The sequence below is a fragment of the Typopeltis vanoorti genome, chromosome 7 (genome assembly GCF_054136105.1).
Source record: "Typopeltis vanoorti isolate ZY-2024b chromosome 7, IOZ_Tvanoo_1.0, whole genome shotgun sequence".
Lineage (NCBI taxonomy): Eukaryota > Metazoa > Arthropoda > Arachnida > Uropygi > Thelyphonidae > Typopeltis > Typopeltis vanoorti.
Window position 1 is genome coordinate 33,939,113 of NC_143555.1, and position 26,952 is coordinate 33,966,064.

Below are 26,952 nucleotides of genomic sequence, written 5' to 3' on the forward strand. Positions count from 1 at the left end.
GTTCGTCATTATCATACCTAGGCAACACACACACACACACACACACTCTATCTTTCCTCTCTGTGTCTTCTTTCATACCACCTCAAGTAAGAATCTCATATCTCTCACTGCCCTATTTACACCACCACTCAAGTCATTTGTTCCCACCATCACAATCATCTCATCCACCCTTTCACCTCTCTTAACTGCCAAAGCCACACTTTCTATCATTCCTCCTGGCAAACACTCCACACATATCCTATCTTGACCACCACAGATCATTGAGTCCCCATACATTATACCTCTTACCATTCCCTCTCTCCTATTGTTTCCATTTTCTCCTCTTCTTTCATTCCCATCCCTCTCTCCTACTGTTTCCATTTTCTCCTCTTCTAGCACTCCCATACCTCTCTCTCATTCCATTCTCTCCTCTTCTAGCACTGCCATACCTCTCTCTCTCTCATTCCGTCTCTCCTACTGTTTCCATTCTCTCCTCCTCTAGCACTCCCATGCCTCTCTCTCATTCCGTCTCGCCTACTGGTTCCAATCTCTCCTCTTCTAGCACTTCCATACCTCTCTCTCTCCTGTTTCCATTCTCTCCATTTCCATATCCAATTCCATTCTCTCCTCTTTTATCATTCACAAATTTCTCTCCTATCATTCCCAAAATTCTCTCTCTCCCCTACTCCGATTTGCCTTGCATTTATCTCTTCCATTCTTCTAATCTCATCTTTCATACTTCTCCCAAGACATTCCATCTCCTCCTTCAGCTCCTCTATCTCCCTCTGCAGGTCAGTCACTTTAAATCAAAATTCACTCTCCCAAACAAAACCATCTAAACTTTCACAGTCACTCATGCCTTCTACACTATCAACTATTATTTTCTCATTCACATTTTTTTTTCGTTCTTTCCTATCACACTACTCGTCTTCCTGTATTCATTTCCCGTCCCTGGAGCAACAAGGTCAGTTATTGAGATATCTGCTGCATTTATTTCCTCCCACTGCCTGCACTTTAAACACACACACATACACACACCCCATTCTCTCTCACAAGCCAGACATCCAATCCCCGAGACACATACATGCAACAAATACTGCATGCCACAAACTCCCTTATTATATTGCTTATAATAGAGTGCCTAAATGGCGGAGGACTCGGCAACACGCCATTTGCGACTGCAGCTGAATCTGCTATCATTCGTTACTGCCGAGGGACTACTATCGTAATCATTAATTATTCAAAATAATTTCAAAAATAAACGCTAAATAAGTATTAGGGAGTATAAATAAATAAGAAAAGTATAAACAATTACAACCAAAACAAAACATTAAGTACACTGAATTAAATGAAATAAAACTAAATACAGTAATGAAAACTTAGCTTCATCTTGTCTTCCACCGTTATGCATCGCCCCTGTCTTCTCGGTAAACAAAATACACAATATCGCGACAGCACTAACTTCAAAAAACAACCACTATAGTACACTCTTATTCCAGAGAAACAATTTAGCACTCAAAAACGTAAAAAATCGGACTATTCAACGATTAAAAACTCACTTTCTTCAGCACAGCTCAAATTCACCGCCACATGCTATGGTTCTTGCCATGTTCACAATTTTTCCATTTTTACAAGCAATATTGCATCTCTTTCAGTATATAGTATCTCCTTTATCCTTTATCCAGTATATAGTATCTCCTTTATTGCATCTCTTTCAGTATATAGTATCTGGTATAGGTCTCGTCTCTTATTCTTTCACCCTAGAATACTTGCATCCTGAATTTTGTTGTTCTCTCTATGTTGTGTTTCATTCCTTTTAAACGTGTTTTTTTTTTTTTTTCAAGCTAACTGATGGCCACTTCCTATATCTGAAGAATATATTATTTATTCTTAATTAAGTATTCATATAAAACTCTAGTAGATTCATTCCAGTTTTGTTGATTATTTATTTATTAAATTGCTAGCATATACCTTGAATTAGCCATGTTGCCAATTTTTGCATTTAAATCACTAATTATTATTGCATATTCCATTTTATTTTGTCTATTGCATTTTGTAGATCTTCATAAAATTCTTCTAGTTTTATTTATTGTGAAGAATGTATAGAAACAAAAACACACTGGAGAAATTACTTTACTTATAATTATGAAAATAACACTTTACTCGATCTCTATATCGAGGTCACCATCAGGAAGACATACATATACACAGGACACAGGCTACATGTCACTACACAAAAGTAAGATAGATCTAAATGCTTTTTTAATCATTTACCCTAGCCTCTGGTAAAAAAAAATGATAATAATAATAATAATAAAGATATGAAGCAAGAATAAACCAATATGTATAAGATATGCAATTTCGACAGAACCAACGTCAGTTCTTTCAGTCTCTCCATAGAAATACAAATACAAGCCATCATTCACCAGGAAAAGAAAAAACACTCAAATATTGGAAGTCAATCTGGGATAACACTATTGAACACAATAAAAATGCCTCATGGATTAAGGAAATAGAATCAGAAATGAAACAAAAACAAATGCAAAATGTCATTATCACTAAAGAAATGGTCAGTGTTCAAGATTAAAAATTAAAAAACTGGAGTGCACCTGGCAAAGACGAACTACGTGGATTTTGGTTAAACCATCTAACCAGTCTACATGATCGAATGGCAGAACAATTTAATTATTTGTTGCAGTTAGGCTCAGTGGAAGACTGGATGATATCTGGGTGCACTTCTCTTCATGAAAGATAAGGATAAGGGTGCGGCCCCAAGTAACTATCATCCAATAACATGCCTACCAACTATGCTTAAGTTGTTCACTGCAATCATAGCAAATTCCATATACCACTACTTATCAGATAATCATATTTATACGATTGAACAAAGAGGCAATTTTCAAAAATCTAGACCAGATCCTCAAAAAGACAAAAAACTAACTTAAACATGGCATCAATAGACTACAAGAAAGCATTTGATTCCCTCCCACACTTCTGGATCCTAAAATCACTAAAAATATTTGGAATTAGCAAAAACATATGTTCGTTTCTGGTTGCTGCTATGAAATCATGGAAAACAACTTTAATAGTGAATAATGAATGATTTGGAGATATCAGCATTAAACGTGGAATTATCCAAGGTGATTCCTTGTCACCATTGCTCTTCAACATTTCTTTGATACCTTTGCCTATGATTCTGAAGAAAACAAAACTTGGATATGAAATTCCTAAATGTAATATTAAAATTTCCCATCTGTTGTACAGTAATACCCCAAAGTTACGCAGAGTAGGTGGGATCAACAAAAAGCACGTAAGTCGAATTCGCGTAACTCGGGTATAATTTTGCACAAAACATACAAAATATTAGTTAATTGGGACCAAAGGTTTACAAAAACACCTATATTTTTTAAGAAATATAATCATAATTGTAGTTTTTCGTACATAAAAAAAAAGAAAGTTATTTCGATGTCAATGGTTTCATAAAATCTAATAGATTCGTCTGATGGCATAATGTCTTTTTCTTGTCATGCAAAATTTCTTCATAGCAAGCTAATGATTTTTTTATTACTTACCTTGTGGCTACAATTTATTCCTCATTAGAATCTATCTCCTCCAAAATCTGTAAACCTTTCTTTTATGATTGTTCTTACTGTGGATTCTGTAGCTCAAACTTCTTTGCTAGCTCACAAATTTTCATTCTGTCTTCAAAATCCTTAATAATGTTGAGTTTGTTTCCAAAGTCAATGTTTTTCTTTTCTTCTTAGCTGTAGAAGAATTGAACTTGCTTCCTTTGGACAACATCATCATTTTTTTTATGTGATAAAATTTTTATCAAGAACATAACATTAAACAATCGTAAGGTTTGTAGACTATAAAAATCGTGTATGAATGGAGACTGAGAGAAACACGTCAGTGCTTGTTCACAGCATGTGCGACACTGGCGAATGTGGCTGGCGCCAGAAAGACATGACTAGTGGTGAGGCATGAAGCGGGACAGGAATATGTACATATATGAAACCGCATAACTCTGGATTCACGTAAGTCGGGGTAGCGTAAGTTGGGGTATGACTGTATATGGATGACTTGAAATTATATGGAAAATCGGCCCAGCAAATAGACTCTTTATTGAACACAGTTCATATTTTTAGTCAGGACATCAAAATGGAATTTGGTTTAGATAAATGTGCAATTTTATCTAAGAAACGAAGAAAAATTAATGACACTAACAGTTTTAATTTTGATCAAGAGAAATATATAAAAGAAATTTCAGCTGATGAACACTATAAATACCTAGGAATATTAGAAGCCAATGATATTCTCCACTCGAAAATTAAACAACAGGCACCATCAGAATACACCAAAAGAGTTAGAAATATTCTGAAAACAAAACTATGGATTAAACACAATTAGAGCAATGAATTCTTTGGCTATACCAGTGATCCGATACACAGCTGGCATAATAGATTGGACAAAAGAAGACCTGGGCAAATTGGACTGCAAAACTAGAAAACTAATGACTATGCATCATGTATTACATCCACGAAGTGATGTTGACCGGTTGTACCTACCGAGGAGAATAGGTGGACGGGGTCTGCTGCAAGTGAGACAGACTGTGGAAGAAGAAGAAGAAATTAGTTTAAGAAGTTACATCAACAACAGCTCTGAGCCAATGCTTCAAGCAATTACACAAGAGGCCTTCTAAAAGCAACAGGAAACAAATCGGATTACAAAAGGGAACAACAAAATAACCGATATGTGTGCTGGAAAAATAAACCCTTGCATGGCCAATTTCTTTGAGATACTGAGGACAAAAGTGACCGACAAAATTGTGAAAAAGACGTGGCAATGGATAAATTACAGATACATTAAAAAAGAAACATAAGGATTTATTCTAGCAGCTCAAGAACAGGCATTACAAACTAATGCAATCAAAGCAAAATTTTTGAACATCAATAATAACAGCAAATGCAGATTATGCGATCAGAAAGATGAGACTGTAGAACATCTAATCAGTGCCTGCAGTAAAATAACTCAAACTGACTATAAATACTGCCATGATTAAGTGGCCAAAATAATTTATTGGCATGTATGCAAAAAATATGCCTTTACTTCTGATAACTGGTGGCAGCATAAAATAGAGACAGTATTGGAAAACGAAACAGTAAAAATTCTTTGGGACTTTAGAATACAAACTGATCAGCATTTGGAACACAATAGAACTGACATCACAATTATCGAACATTGACAGGTTTGGATTATTGATATCGCAGTACCCAGTGATAACAACATTAACAACAAAGAACTGGAAAAAATTACTAAATATCTTGATCTGGCAATCGAAGTTGGCCGACTGTGGCTTAAACACACCAAAGTCATCCCAATAATTATCAGTGTACTTGATGCAACTTCAAAGAAGCTATCCCACTATTTAGAACAATTAAACATGAACAAAGTGACCCCATATGACAGCATTACTTGGAAAACAGTCCATATTTTACGATGCTATCTGAAGGACTATTCTTAGATTCTTGGGTAGAATTTGAATTGTTCTGTATCACCAGCCAAATTTTTGTTTATATGATATCTTGTTTTGACTGTGTATCAATTATGTGAATAAAATAATAAATACTACTAATAATAAATTTATACATAAATATAAATTAATGAATATAAGTCAAATTTTAAATACGTATAAGTATAATAATATACAGATGATAAAAATAAATCTAAATAAATAAAAATAGTTTTATACCAGAACTACATTAAGTGCATCTCTACATTTTATATTAAGATTTTCTTGTGTTGGGGTTCTACCATCGTGTTCTGGATGCTATAGGTTGCAGCTGGGTTCTCCAGAATCTTGGAATTATTAATCCATCATTCTTGTTCAGATTTGGATAATGTATCCTCATCTCACAAGTTTCCTTGAACTTTCTTTGAAAGCAGGTTTTGGTATGGTATAGGGACTTGGTGCCTTTCCAGTTGATTCTGTGGCATGTTTGAAGAGCATGGTCTGATAGGCCTGTTTTACCATAGTGGAGGAATTTAATGTGGTGTTTGTGTTTGTCTTTTCTTATTGGGATGGTGCATCCTGTATCTCCAATGTATGGTAGGTTGCAGGTGCACTGAATTTTGTAAACCCCTGAGTGGGCAAGGTAGGAAAGGGGATCTTTGGATCAGGTGAGTATACTTTTTAATTTTGTAGGCTGTTTGAAGGTTGCCTTAATATTATATTTATGCAGTGTTCTATCAATTTTTCCTGATATTCTCCTAATGTATGCTCTAGCTATGGCATTCTTGTAATCTTTTTCTTTTAATGGTATTATTGTGAAGGATCTTGTGAACTGTTTTTTTGTTGTAGCCATTTGTTAGAAACATTTGACTAATTTCATGTTCTTTCTTCAGCATATGCTTATTGGAGCAAATTGTTAAGACTGTATGCTTGAGGGTGTTGATGATCCCTAGGTTCTGGGTTGGATGATGGTATGAATTTTTAAGTATGTGTTGGCCAGTGTTTGTGTGTGTAGGTTTGCAGTAGATTGTGAATGATAGGCAGCCTGAGGAAAGACACATGACAAGCATCTAGAAAAGGAAGGGAGTTATTGTTCTCGATCTCAGAGGTCGAAATATCAAGTGTAATTTTCATAATTATAAGGTAAGTAATTACTCCAGCGTGTGTTTTTATCTCCATAAATTCTTCACAATGAATGCTGACCACTGTGTAACCTTAAAAGAAAAATCTTTTAAGGTTACACAGTGGTCAGCATTTTGGTTTTGGTTTCCTTTACTCTCGACTATACACACTGATAACGTTTCATATTTTTCCCTTTCTTTAGTTTTATTTAAAGCTAAAGAAAGGGAAAATTATATACAATTTAACTTTAGATAATTATATTCTTATATTTCTTTTCTAATATCTCTATGTACAAAATCATTTCAACTTCTTTAGATGCTCTTTTATGTTCCTATATTCCACAATACATATCTTTATATCTTTGCCATTTTTTCCCCTCTGATACTGCAAATTGTAAATTGAAATTCTATGTTAATGTTAATTAATTTGTCATCTTTACTAAAATTGGTGTCTAATTAGATGAAATATTCTATTACTTTTATAGGTCATCTAGAAATTGCAGCTAATCTTTTTATTATCTTTTTTTCATAGTTTCTTTTTTATGTTTCTACTGCTTTCATTGCCAAATTTCTTATAGCAGTTGTAATTCAATTTACTTAAGAAATTCTACTAGATTTATTTAGGATACAGGTAGTGAATAACGTACCATAAAGGCAATACTATTTTAAGCCCAATGTTGCAAAGAGTGAAAGCTGTTGGCAATATTGTGAAGGCTTAGCTTAATAACACCAAACTAAATTTCTTGGAAAATGACATCACAATTCACACCTGGAAATTCATCATCATCATCATCATCAAATTCCTGCTATGTACCCTCAAGGGGTGTACAGGATATGACAGTACTACATGAAAAAATTACATCATTACTAACTTCCTATCTACAATTTTCCTCCAAATCACTCTGTTACTTGTCAAGACTCCAACATTATCAGATCTTATATTTCTATCGTCTAAGGCACTTTGTACCATATCAATCCACCTATATCTTGGTCTTCCTCTGGGTCGTTTTCCTGCCAACCTGGCAGAGAACACTTGTTTTGCTAATCTTTCCTCTCCCATTCTATTTAAGTGACCATACCATCTGAGATTAGCTCTGCTAACGCATTCCTGGATGCTGACAATGTCAAGTTCTTTCCTAATATCCTCATTTTTAATATGATATTGCCATTGATGCCATCTGTTCACGCCTCTGATCTTTCTCAGGACTCTCATATCTGCGGTCTCTAGTCTTTGGTCAAGTGTTTTACTTCTGACCCAGCTCTCAGATCCATAAGTTAAAACTGGTTTGAACACTGTCTTGTATACAGCTAATTTAGTGTTCCGACTAATTTCTTTCTTATTCCATATGAATTTATTCAATTGACTTCCCACGATACCAGCTTTGCTGATTCTGTTGTCTATTTCTATATTTAGTTTACCATCTTCAGTAAAAATTGTGCCTAAGTAGCTGAATTGTTTAACTTGTTCCACAGGTTCTCCATTCACAGCACAGTTCACATATTCAATGATTCTGCCTATTTTCATTGTCTTTGTCTTTTTATTGCTGACCTTCATACCATATCTATTACAACAGTTATTCAATTTAGTCAGGGAATCTTGCAGACTTGTTGTGGATTTATTTAGAAGTATAACATCATCCGCATAAAGCAAAGAGCTGACATTAACATCTCCAATTTTGATATCAGGTTTAATACCACTTTCCTTCATGATGTGATCCATATAGATAATGAATAACAGAGGGGATAATGTACATCCTTGTCTCACACCAGATTTAACATTAAACCAGCTTCCTGTACTTCCTTCAATTCTAACTGCTGACTCACAACTCAAATAAAGACTAAGTATTGCTTGATATAATGCCCCATTGACACCATATAACTGCAGCGTATTGAATAGCTTCTCTCTTGGCACCTTGTCATATGCCTTTTCCAAATTGACAAAACTTAAATATAGATCTTTGTTATATTCCCATGCTTTCTCGACTATTTGTCGTAAAGTGAAGATCTGATCCTGACAGCCTCTATTTGGCCTGAATCCAGCTTGTTCTTCACCAAGCTTTTCTTCCACAATTCTTCTCAACCGTTTCTCAAGTATACTTGCATAGATCTTGCCAGGAACACTCAGTAGGGAAATACCTCTGTAATTCTCACATGCAGTTTTATTTCCCTTTTTATATATGGGTACTATGAGAGCTCTACTCCAATCATCGGGAATTCGTCCCTCTGTCCAGGCTTTCTGAACTATGCAGTGCAGCCACTGTAAGACTCTTATACCACCATACTTCAGCATTTCTGGTCGAATATCATCTGCTCCTGCTGCCTTTCCACATTTCAAGCCTTTGATGGCTTTTTCTACTTCAAGTATGGATATGTATTCCTGACTGCATGCCTGGTCAGTGTTTTTTATCACTGTGCTGTCATCACTGCTTGTTTCATTTAGCAGTTTTTCGAAGTAATTACTCCATACTTCAAGGATATCTTTTTCTCCTGTTTTCATTTCACCTTTATCATCTCTAATTCCTTTTACAGCACTCTTTCCTCCATTCCTAAGCTTCTTCAACAACCTCCAGAATATTTTGCCACCTTCTTGATATTTATTTTCTATATTCTTGCCAAAGTCCTCCCATGACTTTTGTTTAGCTAGTTTTACACACTGTTTAGCTTTCTTACATTTGTCTCAGTATTCTGTAAGAGTAAAAGCTGACTTATTTGCCAGGAACTTTTGATATGCTTTCTTCTTTTCCTTCACTGCCTCTTTAACTTCCTGTGTCCACCAGGGAGTTCTGATTTTTTTATCCTTGCACACAACCTCACCGCATGCCTCTCTGGCAGAATCAATCAATGTTTCCTTCAGAGTTTGCCACTGAATCTCCAAGGTTTGATTCCTGTTCTCAAACTCTTTCATTTTCTTTTCAATAATATTTCTGTATTTTAGTCTACAGTTCACATCTGAGAGCTGCTCAACTTTTATTCGCTTTAAAACTTTCTTACATGTTATTCTTTTCAATATGAAATATTCAATTTTATCCTGCTCAAGACTAAATAGTGATCACTTCCAATTTCAAATCCTCTGTACACTCTGGTGTCCTGCACCAGGGAGAAAACATCACTATCAACAATAACATAGTCAATGAGACTTTTCTTATTCCTAGCCTCTTCTCTCCATGTGAATTTGTGCACATTTTTATGTTGGAACATGGTGTTAGTAATAACCAGTCCATGTCCTGAGCAGAAATCCAACAGATATTTGCCATTATTATTAGCTTTGCTCTTTTCTCCAAATTTTCCCAAAATATTTTTGTATGTCTCACAGTCATTTCCTACTCTGCTATTTAGATCTCCAACAAGGACCAACTTTTCCTTTTTCATTGTGTCAGTTGCTTTTTCTAAAGCGTCAAAAAATTCCTCCACTTCTACCTTAGTAGAACCTTCTGTGGGACCATAGGCACAAATAAGTCTCATTGTCCAGTTCCCCATTCTCATATTTGCCCACATTACTCTACTTGAGACTGACTGCCATTCAAGAAGATTAGCCTCGTATTTTGTGTTGAATACTATGGCTACTCCTTCTTTTCCTTGATTGTCATTGCCTGAATATAACATTTTGTATTTATTGCTCAGAAAGATCTCACCAGTTTTGGTCTTTTTTGTTTCAGTCACCCCTATTATGTCGATCTGGTACTTATCTAATTCCTCAGCTAGCTCCATTTCTCCATTCAGGCTTCTTACGTTGATAGTACCGATCTTTAACTCTGGTGATATTAAGTTGGGGTTTGTTTTCAGATTTGTTCCAGTAGCTGACTTTTCGCTGTTCGCCCTGGTTCCCTGGCGAAAACAACGGGGGCCTTGTTTAACCTGGCGACGCCCCAGCCGGCATGAAATTTTGTCATGTTGTACCATCATATGTTTTTAAACTTAACCTACCTTATTATTGGCTGAATATTCCTGAAGATTTGGCAGTACAACTAACATAAGAAGTTTATGCTTTACAGATAATGTTTTACTCACAAATATTCCAACCGTTCAAAACCACTGATGTTTTATGTAAAAATATGGCAGACTGGGTTGCAAGTCAACAGTTGTAAAAAATAAACTTCTACAGAAAAGAACAGAAGTCACTATTAAGCTAAACAACCACAATCTTGAAGTAATAAATGATTTTCAGCACCATGGTTCCTATATCATCATTATCAAATTCCTGATATGTATCCTAAGGGTGTGTACAGATAATAATGATAGTACTACATTAAAAAGTTACATAATTACTAAACACTAATCAACAATTTTTTCCAAATTAATCTATTATCTGTCAAACTGACATTATCAGATCTCATATTTCTGTCTTCTAAGACACCTTTCTAATGTATCAACACATTTGTATCCTGGTCTTCCTCTTGGTTTTTTTACTGCTGACTCGGCAAACAACACTTGTTTTGCTATCTTTCCTCTCCCATTCTGTTTAAGTGACCATACCATCTGAGATTAATTCTACTAACACATTCCTGAATGTTAACAATGGCAAGTTCTTTCCTAATATCTACATTTTTAAATGTGATACTGCCATTCATGACATCTGTTCATTCTACTAATCTTTCTCAGGACTCTCATATCTAGTCTTTGATCAAGTGTTTTAATTCTAACCCAGTCTCAGATCCATAAGTTCAAATTAGTTTGAACACTGTCTAGTATACAGCTAATTTAGTGTTTGACTTCTTTCTTAATCCATATAAATTTATTCAGCTAACTTCCTACCATTCCAGCTTTACTAATTCTGCTGTCTATTTCCATATTTACTTTACCATCTTCACTAAAATTGTGCCTAAATAGCTGAAATGTTTTACTTGTTCTATAGGTTCATCATCCAGGACACAGTTGATATTTTATTGCTGATTTTCATACCAAATTTATTATAAAAGTTATTCAATTATTATAAAAGTTACTCAGGGAATTTTGATTTATTCAGAAGTATAACATCATCCGCATAAAATACAGATGTGAAGATTAACATCATCAATTTTCATATGAGATTTAATACCACTTTCCTTCATAATGTGATCCAATAAAAATGGAGATAATGTACATCCTTGTCATACACCTGATTTAACATCATACTGTTTGCCTGTACCTCCTTCAATTCAACCTGCTCACTTACAACTGCTTGATAATATCCCATTTACATCATATAACAGCAGCATTTTAAAGAGATTTCCTCTTGGCATCTTTTCATATGTCGTTTCCAGATCTACAAAACTTAAATAAAAATCCTGGTTATATTCCCAAGATTTCTCAACTATATGTCTTAAAGTGAAAATCTGATTCTCACAACCTCTATTTGGCCTGAATCCTGCTTGTTCTTACTTGCAAAAATCTTACCAGGAACACTCAGTAGCAAAGCACCTCTACAATATCATCATCTGCATTTCTAACATCTACAATTCTCACATTCAGTTTTATTTCCCTTTTTATTGATGGGTACTATGAGAGCAGAACTCTCACAGTAGCCATCTATAGTACCTCTGACCAGGCCTTCTGAATTATGCAATGTTGTGACTGTGTAAAAATTTTATATCTCCATATTTGAGCATTTCTGGTTGATTCTGGTTGAATTTCATCTACTCCAGCTGCCTTTTCACATTTGGTTTTTGATTACTTTTTCTATTTCAACTGTGGATATGTATTCCTGACTGCATTCCTGTTGGGAGTTTTCTGCCACATCTGTTAATCTTTCAAAGGCTGGAAGGAGGAGATAGCATATGGGAACAAGCAGAGCGAGTTTGTGGAATTTCTGAGAGACAAGTATCTTAACACGTTCGCTGCCATGCTACTTCGGCATAGTTTGTTCCCGTACGCCAAGCAATTTCACTTCTTTAAGGTCAGTACGGGTAACCTTGTTGCCGGTGGTAAGCGTCATATGAGTATACTCGTAGCTGTCTTGTGTGGCTCATATATTAACTACGAGTATACTGGTAGTTGGCAGCGAACGTGTTAAGCAGCATGTGATTGAAGCAACTAGAGGATTTAATATTTTGGATTTGGTGATAACTTCACAAGATGTAGTTGTTAATGAAGAGTTGACACTGCTACTAGTTGATGAGAGCAATCATGAGGTACTTGTTTGGGAAGTGATGAAACAAGGAAAGGTCACTGCCAAAAATGGATACATGTGGAAGTATAAAGCAGGTGATTATAGGAAACTGTGTAGTTGGTTGGCATCAGTATTTTGGGTAGATGAGCTGAGCAGAAAAGATGTTGACAATGCATGGAAACTCACAAGGCAGTATCTCACAAAAACAATGTATGACTGCATACCGATGGTTAAGCGAGTAAATGGAATAGGAGTGAAAGGAATGAACAGTGAAATCAAGCAAGCCTGTGCTGGAAAAGAAAGTGTTATGGAGGGTGTACAAGATAGTTGGTGGTGATCAGATCATTGATGAAGAGTATAAAGTGCAGGCTAGAAAGATGACAAGCATGGTAAAGAAAGAAAAGTTGCAGCATGAGAGCAGATTGGATGGTCAGGCCAAGGTTAACACAAGGGAATTTTTCTGCTACATGGCAAGCAAGAGGAAGATTCTCAAGGAATGTGCACCACAGTTGGTTATGCCCTTGATCTGGTTATTTCATGAAGGTCTTGCAGTGGGTAGTGTTCCTAAAGCGTGGAAAGAAGGCAAAACAGTACCACTCCACAAGCATGTTCTAAGACACAAGTCTCCAACTATAGGCAAGTCTGTATAACTGCAGTTGTGGTCAAGGTGTTGGAGAGATTGGTAAGGAATAGAATACAGAATTGGATTGATGGACATAACATTCTTTAAGATGTCGGCATGGATTTGTAAAGGATAAGTCTTAGTAATTGTTTTAGTAATTTACTTGGTTGGTTGGTTTATAGTTTATTTGGCATAAAAACTGCAAAGGCCATACTGTGCCATACTAAAAGTTACAACATTAGCATTTACAGAAAATTGTAAACAATATGTCTGTACAAGAATCTAGTTCCACAAAGCAGCATCTATAGATAAACAGAACTGCTGCAGAGGGCACAGCAACACACAAGGTCAGAGGTTATTACAGTAGTGCAAAAATAGTTAACAATATAAGTTAATACACAAAAAACGAAACACTAAGCCAAGGAATGCAGTATCTACGTATATGTAAAATTATAATAGATGCTTTTATAGCAGCACAAAAATAGGCAAAAAGGGATTATTATATAATATGCATGGATGAAAATTAAATTTAACAATGTAGTATAAACTGAATTTAGCAAAACATATAAACAGAATTACTAGAGGGTACACAAATAGATAAGGTGTCCTAGAGAACTAAATGGTTATTCAAAAAATAAAGTAGTAAATAAGATGCATACACAAAATTTATGTTAAGCAAAACAGTATTTACATATAAACAAAATTACTGCAGAGGTTTCAGCAGTACATAAATAGATAACAGAACAGGTTAACATATGTATATACAAAACAAGTCAAGGAAAGCAGTATCTACATATAGTAAGATTACAGCAAACATTATTATACTAATACTTAAAGAGTCAGAAAGGAATTATTATACATCATATATGCATAAAATTTAAGTTTAGCATTATGGTATTTGCATATTAACAAAATTACAGCAGGGTGATACAAAATACAAGATCAAGGCCTACGGTAATACATAGGTCAGATTTAACCTACTGAATAATATGTCAGCTAAAAAAAATCAGCTAACGCCTTTTTTATTCCCCGTATACGGGGAGTAGGCGAGGCCATTTAGCCCTATCTAACTTTTGGAGACTGAGTGGGCAGTTCAATCTCCACTGGTACCAATCAGAGATAGATGGCCCAAGGCTATCACTAATTAAGCGGTACTCAATGAAGAGAGACGGCTCAAATGTGCCGCCATCTCGTGGTCCCTAACCCTAACACAATATATTTAATGTCTGAAATAATGTGGGTTCTACGGTCGATTTTCTTGAGTTTACAGGACGAAAAACCCGAGTTTCCGGGAGGAAAAAACTGCTTGCCCATGCCAGAGATCGACTAACTCGGGAACCGGTCGAAAAAAGGCTTAGAAAAATTTCCTCTAGTCGCCGACTAGACTCGAAACCAAGTCTTCCTTCGTGCGGCCAAGCGCGGTGGTTGGCAAACGCCACATCCACTGAGCTACACAGGCTCTTTAACCTACTGAATAATATGTATGTATAAAAAGTTAAGTTAAGCAAAACAGTATTTACATATAAACAAATTTATAGTCAAATGTGTTTGTACAAATTAATTCTTTCTAAAAAATTAAAAACATCATGCAATTTGCCTGAGTTTGCTAGCATTTCCCTGGGTGTGTATGGCTTGTTAGATAGGTGAAAATATAGTCATTCAGAAAAAAATAGGTCATTCCTCTCTATTGTTAATTTTTGGCAATCTACCAGAATATGATGAATAGTAGATGTGTGTTGCATTTTTCACGTATGGGAGGATCATCAGCTCTCAGTAAATGAGAATGTGTAAGGTGACTGTGACCTATGCGGAGCCTAGCAAGAAAACCTCCTCCCTTCTCTTTGTATACTTTGACTAGAATGCCAGTGTTTAATTTCAGGTTTAATGTTATATAATTTGTTTGTTAATGCTTCTTGCCATGTTGACTCCCACTGAGCAATTAGCTCTGATCTTGTAAGCTGTCTGTAGTCTGTATATGTAACTGTGAAACAGTATGTGGAGAAGGTATGAGCTGATTTAGCAGCTGCAGATTCATTTCCCTTAATTCGGGTGTGGCTGGGAATCCAGCAGAACTGAATTCTGCTGGATTCCCATATCTCCTCTCCTATGTGGATTATACATAGGAGAGGAGATAGCCTGTAAAGAGCTCAGTGAGTCTGTATAAATTATACACTTTTGGTAGCAGTTTTCTTTTATATTTATAAGTGCAAGCTGAATGGCATGTAACTCTGCTGTATAATTACTGCAGTCTGGTGGAATCTGATTTGAGATAATAATGTCAGGAAACACTGCAGCACAGTCAACAGAGGTATTTCTCGAATAGATAGTTCTCGAACCATCAGTATAGATGGGTAAGAAATCAGTGTGTGCTGCTCTGTGTGCATTAAACAATTGCAGGTAAATGGATGATGGGGTATAAGATTTCTGTAGCTGACAAAGTGAGAGGTTGCAGGATAGTGTGCAAACCTGCCATGGAGGAATGCTGTTATGTTTAGTGTAGCTAATGTTGTCAACATTCATACTAACAGCTTGCACAGTTTCTTTAACACGCATACCAAAAGAATGTATAGCAGTTTGATGTGTGTGTGATATTGAGCTTCCCAATGCAGAGAGAAGATACTATTCCATGTAGGGTGATCTGGGAGAGATTTTATTTTTAGGGCGTAATTAAGAGATAACTGTTTCCGTCAAAGCGATAGAGCCAGTTTATTTGCTTCAGCATAATTTACTTGCATTTTATTATAAGGTGACAAGTGTGTTAGATAAGGAAGAATCATACAGTGATATTCTTGGACTTTGCAAAAGCGTTTGATAGATTATAGCATTTTATAATATAACTGCAGCAATATTATTAGTTTTTACAACCTTTAAAAGTGGTGCCAAAAACTCGTCATAACAAGGCAGTGTCTAAAGCTCAAGTTGTTGCTACTGAGGAGAGTGTTCGTCCTGATGAACAAAAGTACTGCTGCAATGATGATGATGATAATTTATCTGAGGATAAGTTGACATTACAAATATCTTGATCAGAAATCAGCTAATACCTTTTTTGTTCCCATATAGGGAGTAGGAAAGGCTGTTTTAGCTCTATCTAACTTTTGGAGACTGAGTGGGTAGTTCAATCTCCACTAGTAGCCAATCAGAGATAGCTTGCCCAAGGTTATCACTAATTAATCAGTATGCAGTGAAGACTGCAGCAAGTGCTGCCATCTCATGGTCCCTAACTCTAATACAATATTTTTCATGTTTGAAAATAGTGTGGGTTTGATGGCCAATTTTTTTGAGTTTCCAGGAGAAAAAAAATGCTTGCCACGCCAGAGATTGACTAACTCGGGATCCAGTTGAAAAAGGGCTTAGAAAATCCTCAAATCAACAACTAGATTTTGAACCACCAAGTCTTCCTCTGTGCAGTCAAGCACCATAGAGTGAAAACGCCACTTCTACAGAGCTTATCTCGATTAAAAGAAATTATTCGAAAATCTACCATCGAATTGGAAAAGGTGGAAAAATGTTTGACTAAACTTAGACAGGATAAGAAAAACATGGAAGACTGTTGCATATATATATATTGGAAAATATGGACTAGATTATAAAATATTAGTGTGGATAAGAGGATGTCTGCTGACAGATATCAAAAAGTACTATATAGGGGGATGTGAGGCTGTAAGATTTTGGATAAACAATGGTGTAGCACAAGGATCAGTTATTTGTCCTTTGTTATTCAGCCTTTACATTAATGACGCTGGGAAGGATTTGATAGGAGATATACAGCTATTTGATAGTGATGCAAAGATATAAAAAATTTGGTTACTTTTTTTTTTTTACCTTTATAATTTGTTGCATTATATTATCATAGATAAGTGAAGGCAGGGCTCCAGAAATCTACTTGCCACAAGCAAGTAAACAGAGACAAGTGGCGAGTGAATTTTTGGCCTAATTTTAAATTAATTTAAAGCATATTATTATTTTTTTCTTTTGTATAATTTAGTTTTTTTTTCCCCCTTATACAGATTATATTCACTGTCCAGTTATTTAATTATAGGCAGCTGCCAATATAAATTCTTTAGAGAAGTTTTATTTCCAGACAGTTGGAAATAGAACGTCTGGATCTGAAATCCTTAATTTGAATATCATAAATTTTTTTTTTTTTTTTTTTAAGAATCTCTGAAACAGTTGCACTGAATTGGCATTTCAGTTGCCAATTTTCTAAAAGTCATAACATACACCAATCATCTTCACTTTCTTTCCATCTTTTATCCCTTTAAGTTAACTTTGGTTTTCTTTTTATATGAAAAGCTGTTTTCATATAAAAAGTAGTAATTAAAAACTCGACCTGCTATATCTTCCCTCCCACCAACAGTTGTTCTGTCATTATTATTGTAACAATTGATAATTTTAAAACATTTTTCATTCTATATGAAAGACTTTATAAATATATGCTTCCGAGTTTCAAAAATGTCATTTCTCTAACAGCAATATTATAGGGTTCTCTTCACTTCATGCATACTCCATTACATGACACACTTCTGGTTTTGTTTCAGTTATGAAGTGAGAAAAATGTGGCTCATTATGTGTTATAGTTAAAGTGCTTTGCTTGAAAGCAGTAAATCAAAAACACTTGAAGTGTGTGAGAAAAAATGTAAATCTTTCATATTGTGTATGCATTTAAACAAAATTATAGTTATCATTTCCAATAAATAAAATTTTAATCAAATCAATGCATTCACTTCATTTAATATTAAACTTACATGTATATACAGTGCGCACAACATTAACAGTACTTTTCTTCCAATATAATTTCATCAACAAAATACACTAGTAATTAAAACAAAAAATAAAATTAGCACAATCTAATTAAATACTGCAGCACATCTATATATTTTGTTCTTCTAACACTTTTATCCCTTAAGCAGGTGCACAATTGTAGTATAGTATTGACCTAAGCTGATTTTCACAGCTCACAACACAAACAGTGCACACAACATTAACTGTACTTTTCTTCCAATATAATTTCATCAGTAAAATACTGGTAATTAAAATACAAAATATAAAATTAGCACAATCTAATTAAATACTGCAGCACATCTATATAACTTGTTCTAAAACTTTTATCCCTTAAGCAGGTGCACAATTGGAGTATAGTATTGTCCTAAGCTGATTTTCACAGCTCACAACATGAATTAGCTTTGCTTAATTGAATGCTTGAAAATATTACATAATGCAAATTATTTTTGGTTTTGTTATTTAATATTGTTATTCAAAAAATACAGTTATCTTGCAAAGACAAGTCAAAAAACAGAACATATGACAGTGCATTGTGAAAAGGGAGCTTGGCTCAACAGTGAGTGCTACCTACTTTCCTGTTTTCGTGAATTTTATTATTTCTTTACCCTGCTAAATTATTGTTTATCGATAATTAATACAGGATGGCCCATAAGCCATGAAGGGCTTTAAACATTTAATAACTTTTTTTTTTATTTATTATTTATATTCATTTTTGTTATAATGAAATACAGAACCTGCAGAATTTTTTTATTAGTTATGAAAAAAACCATATCACATACAATGGTGGTCTGAAAAGTAATCAGCCTAACAATGAAAAAACGAATTTATAATTTCAAAATTATATTTTATTTTTCAATATAATCTCCATTAAGACTAATACATTTATTCCAGTGATGCTCCAGCGCCATTATCCCTACCTGTAGTGCTTCTCAGTAAGATCTGCAAAATAGCCCTCTATAGTTGCAATCACCTCTTGATTCGAAGAAAAACATTGACCAGCGAGGAAGAGTTTTAGTTTTGGGAACAGATAGAAGTCAGAAGGAGCCAAATCTAGGGAATAGAGGGGATGTTCCAACAATTCATAGTGCAGATCCCTTAATTTTTCCGATGCCAAACACCTTTGTGGGGAGGTACATTTTCCTGATGAAAGATGATTTTCTTCTTCTGCAAACCAGGTCTTTTCTAATGAATTTTTTTGTCTAGTATGGTTAAAAGATTGGAATAATATTCCTCGGTTATTGTTTTACCCTTTTCAAGATAATTAATAAACAAAATGCCATTAGCATCCCAAAACACCAATGCCATGACCTTTCCTGATGATGGAACCGACTTTGTCTTCTTTGGTACTGAACAACCGGCTTCTGTCCACTGTTTTTGACTGCTGTTTAGATTCTGGTGTGTAATGGTGAATCTAAGTCTCATCCATAGTAATAAATCAATGTACAAAATGTTAAAATGCTCCAAGCACTATTCAGAGATTTTCATGCTAGTGCATTTTTGATCTGCTGTGAGCAAACGCAGCACCCATCTTGTAGAAAGCTTTTTCATTTGCAATTCTTCGTGTAAAATATATCCTACATGTTCTTTTGAAATGCCTCTGGTCTCAGCAATTTCACACATTTTTTCACCATCATCCAATACCATATCAATGATTTCTGGTGTTACACTTTTTGGACATCCTTCACATGATTATCTTCAAAGTTGGTATGGCCAAATTTAAACTCGGCAGCCCATTTCTTAATTGTCAAAAACGAAGGAGGAGAGTGCCCATAAACTCTTATGAACTTCAAATGAATTTTTTTTGCCGTTAAACCTTCTTTTTACATAGAATTTTATAACTGCCCGATACTCAATTTTATCTATTTCAAGGGATATAGACAAAACTTTTGCTTCAGACAGCTGTATAAAACAAACTAATTGATAGAATGATCTGCAATTTCATGAATACTTATGACAGATGTACCAACTTAGAAAAAAAAATCTTGCCGGTAGTGTTGCCATCTATGGTCGAGGCCGAGAACTTTTCAGACCACCCTCGTAAATGCCTTCCATTTTTGGCTTCACAAAGACAGGCCCTTTCAATGGCATGATCATGACAGCTGTTAATGTTTCTGGCTGCAATACCCTAACGCCTGCATGAATTCAGCTGTTGGATTATCTGCGCTTGTTCACATCCATGTTTTCCTTCAACCCCACGGGAAGAAGTTGGGACCAATCAGATCTGGAAAACATGATGGCCACTTAATTGCAGATCTTTCACTAAATTATTTGCTTGCCGAAAATGCACATTAGTTCAACTGTGACTTTAGTGTTGTGGTTAGTGGCTCCATATTACTGAAACCACATCTCTAGTCTGTCCTCTACTGCAGGGCATACAAAATTTTCGATCATGACCTGACATTGCTCACCAGTCACCAGCACTGCATTACTGTCATCATCTCGAAAGAAGTAAGGTCCAATGATTGCCTGTGACGTCACAACCACACCAAACCGTGAGATTGAGAGGATGCAGTTTATGCTGGTGAACAACTCTTGGATTCTCCAAACCCAAAATCCTCCAGTTCTGCTTGTTTATCAAGTCAATGAGGTGAGCGTGAATCTCATTGAACATAATCAGATGGCTGATAGTCGTTTTCTTCTCTAGCCAATTATTGACAGCTGACTGCAAAATTTATATATTGCTAATAATATATTGGTTTTAATTCCTATACCAGTTGGATCTTGTACGAGAAGAAGCATAAATGGTTTAAAATGTGCTGCACTAATATCCGAGACACACCCAGCTGGTTCAGTGAACCGGGAACATTGACCGAGCTCGGGTCAACGTTCCCGGTTCTTCTTCTTCAATACCGTCCTGCACACGTTGAATGTTTCTCTCTATCCTGGCTAGACAGGATTTCCCACATTGTGGCAAGTCACTTACAGAACTCACTTACTAGAAACATTCAATAAAGTGAGTGACAAATCGCTGTTTCCAAGGGAGCATTTCTGACATTAAAATGGTGGTGATATGCTCTTTGCATTAGAATAATGGAATGCTACTTTTCAAAATAAAATTGAACAATTCTAGTTCATTGTGGGGTTGTGAGCTTGCCATGATTAATTTCCCAAATGTTCCTTAGAATATCTGATAAAAATAATATGAAAAAAAAATAATAATCAAAACAGTTACTCACATTTACCTTCTTGACTTATGAACAATAAACAAAAGAAAACACAAACTGAGTCATGATTAACTGTGTTGTGGCGTAATTTTAAATCCGCTTTAGAGGAAAGCTTATTTCTGTATAATTAAGTCTAATGTATAATGAGAATTAAAGAATGCATTGCTTTGTTTTTTTCAACATAACATTTAGTTTAACATCACCTATAACAATGAACCTCCAGTTGGAAAGACCCAGGGTCAAATCCTGTCTACAACATGAGGAACCTTCGTCAGATCCCTCAATCTTTTCAATCAAATGGTGAATTGGTTTTGTACAGATGAGTTTATTTTATTTTATTTTGTTATTTAAACCTTTCCTCTCCAGAAACTCGGGCTTTTTGTCCCTTGAAACAGGCAAATTGGCCAGAAGAATATGAGCAATAAACAGACTGGGAAAAAGAACTAACCAACCTATTCCATCAAATAGGTTTTCAAAGACCTAAGCAATGAAGTGTGGGTCTATGCTTATGCATAAATCAGGAGGCAGAAGGAGGGCCTATAACAATATTTATATGAAACAGACCAATACCTTTAGAGAGTAACTTTTTTCTGGCTAGTAGATTTATGTTGTTTTTCTGCAGCTTGAGTGCAAGTATTTTCTATTAATTTTTCAATAACTAAAAAATTTAAAGGAAATTTTAAACAAAATCTGTTTCTTGTCGTGTAATACTGACCTCTGTTAGAGCCGCATTTGGCCAAAGGCAAGATTGCATTCCATCCATGTGGTTCAAACCATTTGAATTAAATGTTTAAATTCAAATAGTTTGAACAATAGTTTTAGCTATCACAAGTGAATGTACACCAACATTATTCAAGATAAAGTGAAAGAGTTTTAAAATAAGAACCAAATCTTGCAGCTTCAGTGGCACACACTGAAGAAAAATGATTGATTCAACCTGAGAAGCATGTGGTGAGGTAAATTGCAAGGATCCACCATGGAGTTCTGAAAAATCAGAACTCCATGGTGGATTCAGGAAGTTATAGAGGCAGTCAAGGAAAAGAGGAAAGCACACCAAAAGTTCCCAGCAAGTAAGTCAGCTTGTGCTCTTAGAGAATACAGAAAAAAAAAAAAATATATAAGAAAGAAGCACTGTGTAAAACTAAGTAAACAAAAGCCATGGGAAAACTTTGATAATAACATCGAAAATAAATAACAAGAAAGGTGGTAAAATAATCTGGAGGATATAATAAATTTAGTTTAATCTGGAGGCTATTAAAAAAGTTTAATAAAACTGTAAAGGGAATCGGAAATGATGACCATAAATGTTTTTAGTTTGGTCAGTAAGGAGAAACTGACTTTCATCCACAAGTAATCCTATGTAGTTCTCAGTAATTTAAACTTTTCTTCAATCTCACTGCAAATTCAAGAAAAATAGCCCATCCAAGCTCATATCAACAAACGAGGAATGCAAGGAATGTCCATAAGATTTTTCAACTGAAGGTGAGTTAGCCAGTCTCAGAGTGGCTAACTGAAAAATTTTCCTCTGAAAATCTCAGGTTTATCATCCTGAAAACAGGTGTACTGGCCAGAGAAAACACTTGCAGTTTAATGATATAAATACAATGAACTCACAGACTTAGATACAATAATTCCAATTTAGCCAGTACTTCATAATAAACCATAACATCTCTGCTATATCTAAAGTTCACAATGGCTCTAAGGCATCTTTCTTTGCTGTTTCATAAGAAATATAGGCTCCTCAAAAAAGCTGCCTTGCAAAAATGCTGAAAAACTTCAATTTAAAGGTTCACAGACTCTATAATCAACCTTTCAGATTCCAGTCTATGAAGAAATGAGATCAGTGAAATTTGTGATCAGCAATCACAAAAAAAAAGTGGCTTCTTAATAATGTTATCTCTAAATCCTGAAAATATGGATTGCCTCATCATCCTGCATTTATATCAAATCTCCCAAAACTCTAAGAATTTGCAAATAAGGCAGTCCATAGTGAAGTTCATTAACAGGAACTACTTTAAATATTTCTTTAAAGCTATACTAGATGACAGAATGTTGGTGTGTCTCTTTTGAAACTGCTAAGCACTTGTAACTTTACCACTCCCTTTCTCCCTAATAATAATATAAAATCATGATTTAAAATAATATAAAAATATGAATAATATATAAATAGTGAAAAAAATAAAAATAGTCCCATGTAATTCATCTTTCAGATGAATTATATGGGACTATTTTCTTTCTTGGTTTTGTATATCCTACCTACAAAAGGGTGTAAACTCATAAGGGTGTGTCAAGGGTAGATATTCTGGGAATCTTGCATGAGACAAAACACAGAACTTTTTAAAGCCACTTCATTCTTCCAATAATCAGCATCAAGAAATGATATTTACCTTACTTAACAACATTCGCAAACCACTTTGCCAACCAGGCTAGTGAATTTTGATTTTTTTTGTCAACCTCTCTCTCACACATACAAGGTGTCACAAAACCTAAGACACGTTAATGCATGTTGAGCTGGAAATAATTTGGAAAAAAGAAGGAATTGGTCATGATTCTTGAATAGCATTGGAGATCATAGTCCTTGGAAAAGATGTGGTCTGAAGCACAGAGTTATCTGTAATGAGAGGGGATGATCAGAATTCAGAGCAACATGTCAATGTTGAAATGTGCACTGATGTTGATCAACATTCACATTCCATAAGACATTCAATAAACCACTTGATTAACCATGCTGGTGAATTTTTTTTTTTTTTCAACCTCACACACACACACACACACACACACACACACACACACACACACACACACACACACACACACACACACACACACACACACAAGATATCACAAAACCTAAGACACACTAATGCAATGTTGAGCTGGAAGCGATTTCGAAAAAAGAAAGTTGGTCATTTCTTGAATAGCACTGGAGGTCATGGTCCTTGGAGAAGATGCAGTCTGAAGAATAGAGGTATCTGTAATGAGAGAGGATGATCAGAATTCAGAGCAATATGTTAAATTTGAAATGATGATGATTAACAGGTGTACATTTTTTAAAGGAAAGTGTGTGTGTGGGGGGGGGGTGAATTCACTGGAGTAACGCCTAAGAAGATATGTATAGAAAAGAGAAAAGGCATAATGCAGAATTAGAGTATCTAAGAGATGGGAGAGTCACCTGTTAAGCATGCCACCCTCTTCAGGATGGCATCAAGCATTCTTAGGAAGGTTTCTAGTGCACCACCTGAAATTGAGAAAAGAATTCTAAGGATAGGTGGATTTGGGATTTATACCGTTTTAGGAGTGCTATGAATGAAAAGTGATGTCTTGAATTAACAGGCCACAAGTTGTCTTTTGGGAGGCTAACGTGTTCAACTGGATGGTGCCAGAAAGGCTATAGGTTTAGGTGAGCCCAAGAAGAGAAATATATCATGACTGGAAATCTGAATATCATCAACAGTAATAAAGCAAAGTGAGATTTTGATAACCAGAAATAATACAGACTGCAACTTGGTATCATTGATCTTCTTTTCCCCACCCTCACTAAGGAATGGTATGAAGACCACTGTTTAAAACATCAGTTACAGAAAATTGTGAAGCTTGAATCATTTGAGTATCGCAAGGTAGAATCTAAGCAAAACTTTGGACAGCATTTATAGTCAATGAGATAAAGTTATTGATGTATAGGAGGAACAGTGTGGGTAAATGCAGAGCTCTAGGGTACACCTTCATTGGTGAGGGTGATGTGAAGAGAGAAAAATCATCCTCCATGAAAGGCAGTTAACAACCAGAGAGTAAGCTGACAACCCAACTGCAAAGGACTGAAGGCAGATCATAAGATGGTAGCATAGTTAAGGAGGTTTCTATGCCAGATCCAATCTGGCATAGAAACCTCCTGATGATCAATTATAATGATAATAATGATAAATTCTTCCATGGCCTACATCTAAAGGTGTAATCAAAATAGTGGCTGGTGAGGGGATTTCTTTGGCTGTTGTAAAAAAGTTGGCTGTTGATCTTCTCCACTGTTTTGAAGAGGTGGCTGAGGTGTGAGTAAAGTAGCAGTATACTTTAATGGGCTGGATGCACTTGCTTTTTTACCTTTTGAGAGATGGGCTGGATGCACTTGCTTCCATTCTACTGCTGTGTAGATGATAGGTGAATATAATCAGCTTCGATAGATGATATGGAATGGAAGCCAATTCTGGAGTACTAATTTTAAACATAGTTAGAGAGGAGTGCCATTGGTACCAGTATATTCATCCGTTCCACTCTGATGGAGTGGAACTGACAAGTATTACTTGTCTAAACAAAAGTTGCAGTAGAAGTCTGCTAAAAAGGAATCTGCATACTTAGATGATGATGATGCATGCCATAGTACCATTTCAGTGTCAGACATGGAAGTAGCCTAAAAATTGACAAAATCGCACAATAGCCTAAGTGAGAGAACCATAAGGCTTAACTACCACTTGAGCAAGACACAAGTTTTCTGCATTTTGTCCTTTCTAAATTTGCTTTTGTATTTTTTTAATGATTTTTTTTTTTTAACCGCCTCTACTGCAGGCTGTAGTATAGACTAAGTGTCAAGTTGGTGATTTTGGCTCAGGAAGACACTTGAGATATGCTGAATTTTTATCATAGACTGCCTTGGCACACAACATGATAATTTAGGGCTAAACAGTGGTTGTTAAGGGATAGGGGAGATCAATGCCTTATTCCAGCAAAGATTAGTTCAATTATTCAATCAGAGCAGGTATCTAATCAGGAGAGAGGAAACAGTAATCAGATGGAACAAAAGTTGAGAAAGCACTGAGGTCATCTGATTTGGAACTAATGAATTACCAGATAACAAAGCTAAGATTATGTGGTGAAGTTTTATAGAAAAGGAAGCATGAACAAGGTTATTGTCATAATTAAAAAGAGCCAACATTTACAGAGAACATTTACATTTACGGTGGGGGGGGGGGGGGTATTAAACTAAAAGCAGATGAAAGCAACAAACTGCAGCAAGGAAATTTTGAATCAGAGAAGATTATAAAGAGGAGATTCCAGGATTAGTAATCTTTCAAATGGGATGTCAGTGTGTGTTGCCCTTCTAATGAAAGAAATCATGCAGAATGTAGTTTGGATAATTCAGGTATAGATAGTAAAGATTGTCAAGGTACTGTGAAAAGTAAGAGGAAAATTTTCCATGCATGTAAATGGTGGTGGTGGTGGTGGTGCACATAATTTAACTTTGAATTGAGTAATAACATTACCCATACTGCATGAGGAAGAGGAGAACAAGAACAGAAGATCGTTATATGGAGACCAAATGTATCCACATCTGGTCTTCAATAAGTAAAGCAACAGTATTTCATTGGGTGACAAAAGTTATCAACTATCTAGGAGATGAGTTGGCATTTCATCCAACTAGAAGAGTTATGCTTTATAAAATGCTGCATATTTCCATATTTCGTGAATTACTTTCCACTGGATTCTGATAAAAGTTTTCAATGAATTAGCTAGAGCAAGCTCAGATTGAAAATGACAATTACTGCCATTATAAACAAATGGTTGAACAATGTCACATAAAAAATGCTGCCTAGCTGTAAACCATGTCTTAGCATTGACATTCTACTTCAAGAATTTGGTACTGCATGATGTGTTTTCATAAATAACTTACTTACTAGCTAATGAAATAATTTGTTTTA

The 26,952-nt window shown here is 35.3% G+C and overlaps 1 protein-coding gene across 3 annotated transcripts in view; it reads right to left on the reverse strand.

Annotated features, from left to right (window-relative positions):
• The window catches only part of mRpL1 (mitochondrial ribosomal protein L1), a 386,771-nt gene that overhangs the window by 43,719 nt on the left and 316,100 nt on the right, over window positions 1-26,952 (reverse strand). Inside the window, exon 11 of one of the 3 annotated variants that reach the window (XM_090395206.1) lies at window positions 3,573-3,743. The exons of 1 other annotated variant lie outside the window; for it this stretch is intronic. The gene's annotated coding sequence lies outside the window, so the exon portion shown is untranslated. Of the gene's footprint in view, window positions 1-3,572; window positions 3,744-23,546; window positions 24,238-26,952 lie in introns of those variants that run through there. One more of the 3 variants, XM_090395207.1, reaches the window with a different exon arrangement.